This window comes from Bubalus bubalis, chromosome 17, assembly GCF_019923935.1.
Source record: "Bubalus bubalis isolate 160015118507 breed Murrah chromosome 17, NDDB_SH_1, whole genome shotgun sequence".
In the NCBI taxonomy this organism is placed as follows: domain Eukaryota; kingdom Metazoa; phylum Chordata; class Mammalia; order Artiodactyla; family Bovidae; genus Bubalus; species Bubalus bubalis.
Window position 1 is genome coordinate 12,679,885 of NC_059173.1, and position 5,369 is coordinate 12,685,253.

At 46.1% G+C, this 5,369-nt stretch overlaps 1 long non-coding RNA gene across 2 annotated transcripts; it reads left to right on the forward strand.

Moving 5' to 3' along the window:
• The first annotated feature begins 357 nt into the window (after positions 1 to 357).
• Positions 358 to 5,149, forward strand: LOC112579924. Of its 2 annotated transcripts, none has more exons than XR_003104227.3 (2): positions 358 to 1,062; positions 4,854 to 5,149. It is a non-coding gene; the product is annotated as an uncharacterized LOC112579924 (long non-coding RNA). The 2 variants fall into 2 exon arrangements; XR_003104226.3 differs by having other exon boundaries at positions 4,920 to 5,149.
• Positions 5,150 to 5,369: the final 220 nt, after the last annotated feature.

A 5,369-nucleotide genomic window follows, 5' to 3' on the forward strand; every position in this document is an offset into this window, starting at 1 on the left:
GATGGAACAAATTTATGTTTTCAAAACAAGCACAACTGGCTACACACACACACACACAGAAAATAAATGGAGCTTTTTGAGTGTGTGTGTGTGTTTGCATAAATTGATTCATATTAGATGTATAACTATGCAACTTTTTTTTTTGCTTAACAATATCCCTAAGAAATTTTCCATATTAGTAATGCAGACTTGTCATGTTTTTGCTGCTGTATAGAGTTCCATGGAATGAATAATCCCATTTAGGCCTCCCTCTAAGGATGGTCATGTAAGTAATTATATTGTAGTCAAATGCACAGAGCAGAATTTACCATTTAAATTATTTTTAAGTATACAGTTCAGTGGCAATAAGTACCCTCACATGTAACCATCCATTTCCAGGACTTTTTTTTAAAATCTCCCCACCCTGAAACTCTGTAACTCATTAAACAATAACTTCTTGAGTTCAAATCCTGGGCCAACACCTATGGCTGAGTGACTCTGGGCAGTTTTTTTTCCCTCTCTGGGCCTCTGTTTTCTCACTGTAAATTGAAAGCAAGAGTCCATAGCTCTCAGATTTGGACTAACAATTGCATGAGGTGGTACAGGTCATATGCCCAACTTCTTCCTTGGCGTACTGTAGGTTCTTGAAAAATAGCTCCTATTGTCATGTGAAATCGACTAGATATCCCATCCTGCTTTGCTGTGGTTTACCTGACATCCGGGTCCTACACATGGCAGGGGGTGGGTGACATGTCATTGCTTGCTGGGATCCAGAGCAGAGGGAAGGTGGAGTCTAGAGAGCTTCCTAGTGGACGAGACCTTCACCCATGCCACTCTTCCAGCTATTCTTTTAGATGGAAGTTCCAGGCCCCTCCCTGCTCACCCCCTGCCCCAATCCAGGGCCCAGGCCAGCCCTTGGGACTCTTGGGAGTGACCCATTTTTCAGCTACGGTCAGTGCCAGCCTGCCCGCTGGGGCTGCCAGTTGCAATGTGCATGGTAGCGAATGGATTGAGGTCATGGAGCAGATGGCAGTAACTTTCAGTTGAGATCTGCCAGCCTGTGTTGGAACCAGTGACCCGGAGGTAAATGCATGTGCGTGGTCCCTCTCTCACTTCAGTCTGTAACTCTGGGACCCTGTCCCTTTCCAGAGCCTGTTCAGGCTTCTCCCCAGGGTCCAGAAGTGTCCTCTTAGATTTTGTGGACTCCCAGGAACAGGAGAGAAAGTCACATTTGTGCATGCAGTAGACAAGTCTCAGCCTCTACAGTGCTTGAATCTTCCCTTTCACAGGGAGCTCAAAGCACCTAGTTCTCTTCATTGGATTAATCTGATGTTATCCTTGTGTGTGTGCGTGGGGGATGTTTATCATTAGTCCCACTTTATAGATGGGGAAATAGAGGCAGGAGGAGGATGGCCCAGGAACCTGTAATGTCTCTGGATCAGAAAGGATTTACTGCAGCTGTTTGGTTCACAGAGCTCTTGGAGAATCTGGAGGAAGCTAGGGGTCCTCTAGACTCAGATATATAGATATGTCTTACTCTTCTTATTTTTAAAAATCTATTTATTTGACTGCACTGGGTCTTAGTTGTGGCATATGGGATCTTTAGTTACAGTATGTGGGATCTAGTTCCCTGATCAGGGGATCAAACCTGGGCCCCCTGCACTGGGAGCCCAGAGTCTTAGCCGCTGAACCACCAGGGAAGCCCCATGTCTTACTCTTGACTTTACCTCCAGAACCTAAAGCAGCACTGGGCATACTGTGGGTGCTCAAAGTAAAGTATTTATTGAATGAATGAGTGAATTGATGAGCCATGGCTGAATACCTCCAGCGTGAGGCAATTAACAAACTAAAAGAGAAAGAAGCATTTTCTCATGCTCTTAATCTTAAGGAAGTTAGCTATTCCCATTCTATAGATGGGAAAACTGAGTTATAGTTCTCAGGAGGTGGGAGGTCTTCCTTAACAACTCCAGGCAGTACGGCTTCACACGGGATCTTAGTCCCCCAGTCAGGGATGGAACCCGAACTCCCCTGCAGTGGAAACTCAGAGTCTTTACTTCTGGACCACCAGGGTGGTCCAGCAATGCCACTCTTAACATAGAATGTTCCCAACAGACGTGGCAGCCTTGGGACAAGTGATAGATGAATTTGTAGTTGACAGCAACCAAAACTGGAAGAAAATTGCCAGTATTTGCTGAATCTACACCAAGACATCTTCTTTTCAGCCCTCACATCCTTGAAAATGCTGTTTCTCTTAGGCCTGATAAAATCTGATCACACCGTGTCCTTGAGAAAAATGTGTGATGCCTCTATAGCAGATAGAAGCTGGAAGGTCCTTGGAGAAGCCAAAGAGTTGACCCCATTAAAGAGAGCAAGAGAGGAGGGAAGAGCATAGGAGGATAAGATTCCCTAGTGGTGGTTTTTCTGCTCTTTCTTGACCTCAGCTGCTGCTCAGGAATCTTCACGGGTCAGGAGATGGTGTGTGAGCACGGGGCCAGAAGGTGTGGAACATGGTAGAAGGAACTTTAGACTTGATGTCTCAGTTCTGACTTGGTCACCCCCAAAGCTGAGTTTTAGTTTTTTGACCCATAGGTCAAGAATGAGGCAAGAATTCCGCTCCACCCTGCTGCCCCCCCTCTCCCCACCCCCCAACCCCTGCCAAAAAAAAGCAAAAACTTTCCTGGTGGTCCAGTGTTTAAGACTCTGTGCTTCCACTGTAGGGGGCATGGGTTCGATTCCTGGTCAGGGAAGTTCCATGTGTCTCATAGTACAGCCAAAAAAGAAAAGCAAAAAAAAGAATGAGGCAATAGCATTGAATCTTCAGAGTGGTTACTATAATGGTATATTACACGTTGTTGTTCAGTCCCTAATTCATGTCTGACTCTTTGCGACCCCAGGGGCTGCAGCACACCAGGCTTCCCTGTCCTTCACTATCTCCTGGAGTTTGCCCAAACTCATGTCCTTTGAGTCAATGATGCCATCCAACCATCTCATCCTCTGTCATCCCCTTCTCCTCCTGCCCTCAATCTTTCCCAGCATTAGGGTCTTTCCCAATGAGTCAGCTCTTTGCATCTGGTAGCTGAAATACTGGAACTTCTGCTTCAGCATCAGTCCTTCCAATGGATATTCAGGTTGAATATTCAGATTTCCTTTAGGGTTGACTGGTTTGATCTCCTTGCTGTCCACAGGATTCTCAAGAGTCTTTACCAGTACCACAGTTCGAAAGCACCAATTCTTCAGCTCTCACTCAGCCTTCTTTATGGTCCAACTCTCACATTCATACAGAAAGATGTATATTGCATGTACAATAGGATAAATATAATTAATACCACTGTGTATTCCATATGAAAGTTAAGAGAGTAAATCCTAAGAGTTTTCATCACAAGGGAAAAAATTTTTTCTATTTCTTTAATTTTGTATCCATATGAAATGATGGATCTTCACTAAACATTATGGTGATGATTATTTCATAGAGTATGTAATGTCAAAATGTGCTGCTGCTGCTGCTGCTAAGTTGCTGCAGTCATGTCCGACTCTGTGCGACCCCAGAGATGGCAGCCCACCAGGCTCCCCCGTCCCTGGGATTCTCCAGGCAAGAACACTGGAGTGGGTTGCCATTTCCTTCTCCAATGCATGAGAGTGAAAAGTGGAAATGAAGTTGCTCAGTCGTGTCCGACTCCTACCGACCCCATGGACTGCAGCCCACCAGGCCCCTCCGTCCATGGGATTTTCCAGGCAAGAGTACTGGAGTGGGGTGCCATTGCCTTCTCCGCAAAATGTGCTGTACACCTTAAACTTATACAGTACTTATGTCAATTATATCTCAATAAAACTGGAAGGGAAAAAAAATACCCCAGTATATTACATACCTAGTTGGGGAAGTTTTTGGCAAGCAGTAGGTATACAACTTCAGAGAGTCCAGGGACATTGGGATGGTGGGCGGGGTTGGGGTATTAGTGGTTATGAAGGTTTTCTTTAGGGTGCAGTAGAGGGTGCTTTGTGGAGAAGGCACTGGCACCCCACTCTAGTACTCTTGCCTGGAAAATCCCACGGACGGAGGAGCCTGGTAGGCTGCAGTCCATGGGGTCACAGAGGGTCGGACATGACTGAGTGACTTCACTTTCACTTTTCACTTTCATGCATTGGAGAAGGAAATGGCAACCCACTCCAGTGTTCTTGCCTGGAGAATCCCAGGGACGGGGGAGCCTGGTGGGCTGCCGTCTCTGGGGTCACACAGAGTCGGACACGGCTGAAGCGACTTAGCAGCAGCAGCAGCAGAGGGTGCTTTTAAGAGCCATCCTCCCGGTGAAGGCCCAGCCAGCCGGTAATGGAAGGACTAATGACAGTACTGATTAATCACAGCTTGTCTTTGCGGCAACACTTTCATGTTGAAGAATCCTCAGGCTTTCTCCAGCCCCTGGCTAAAGCCAGGAGCTGACCCACCTCTACCCTAATAGTACTAGTTCTTTTTTTTTTATTTTTTTATAGATTACCTTTCATCTTGGCATCAGGCAGAACTTAATAATCATGGTCTCTGTCTCCAGCTCTGCCCGAGCCTGTGGTTTAGGGACCATGTTGTTAACCTTAATTTTTTTTTTTTCTGCCCCAGGGGAAAAACTGTGGCACCAGAGAAGAAGGGGACTTATAAACAGAGTCTAGCCCCCCTCGGATCTGCTCTTTGGATACCAAGGCAGCTAATCTAACCCATAGTTGCCCTCCTTGGAGAAGTGACTTGGTTAGGCAGCCTGTTGCCCATTTTTGGTACATACATCAGCTACACACATCATGATGACTGGGTTTTTTGGTTTATTTTTTTAAGAAGTTGAAATGACTTAATTAATTGCTTACCTATTGATTGATCTTTGTCCTTATGGTAGATATAAAACTCCATGAGAGGGACTTTCCTAGTGGTCCAGTGGTTAAGAATCCACCTTGCAATGCAGGAGACTCGGGTTCGATCCCTGGCTGGGGAACTAAGGTCCCACGTGCCTTGGAGGAATGAAGCCCCCATGGTGCAACTACTGAAGCCAAAGAGCCACGACTAGAGAGACCATGTACCCCAGGGAAAGATCTCACACGGTGCAATGAAGATCCTGCATGCCGCAACTAAGACCACTGCAACCAAATACATAAATATAAAAAAATAAAGTAAAATAAAATTCCATGAGATCAATTCAGTTCAGTCGCTCAGTTGTGTCCAACTCTTTGCAACCCCATGAATCGCAGCATGCCAGGCCTCCCTGTCCATCACCAACTCCTGGAGTTCACCCAAACTCACGTCCATTGAGTCAGTAATGCCATCCAGCCATCTCATCCTCTGTCATCCCCTTCTCCTCCTGCCCCCAATTCCTCCCAGCATCAGAGTCTTTTCCAATTAGTCAGCTCCTCGCATG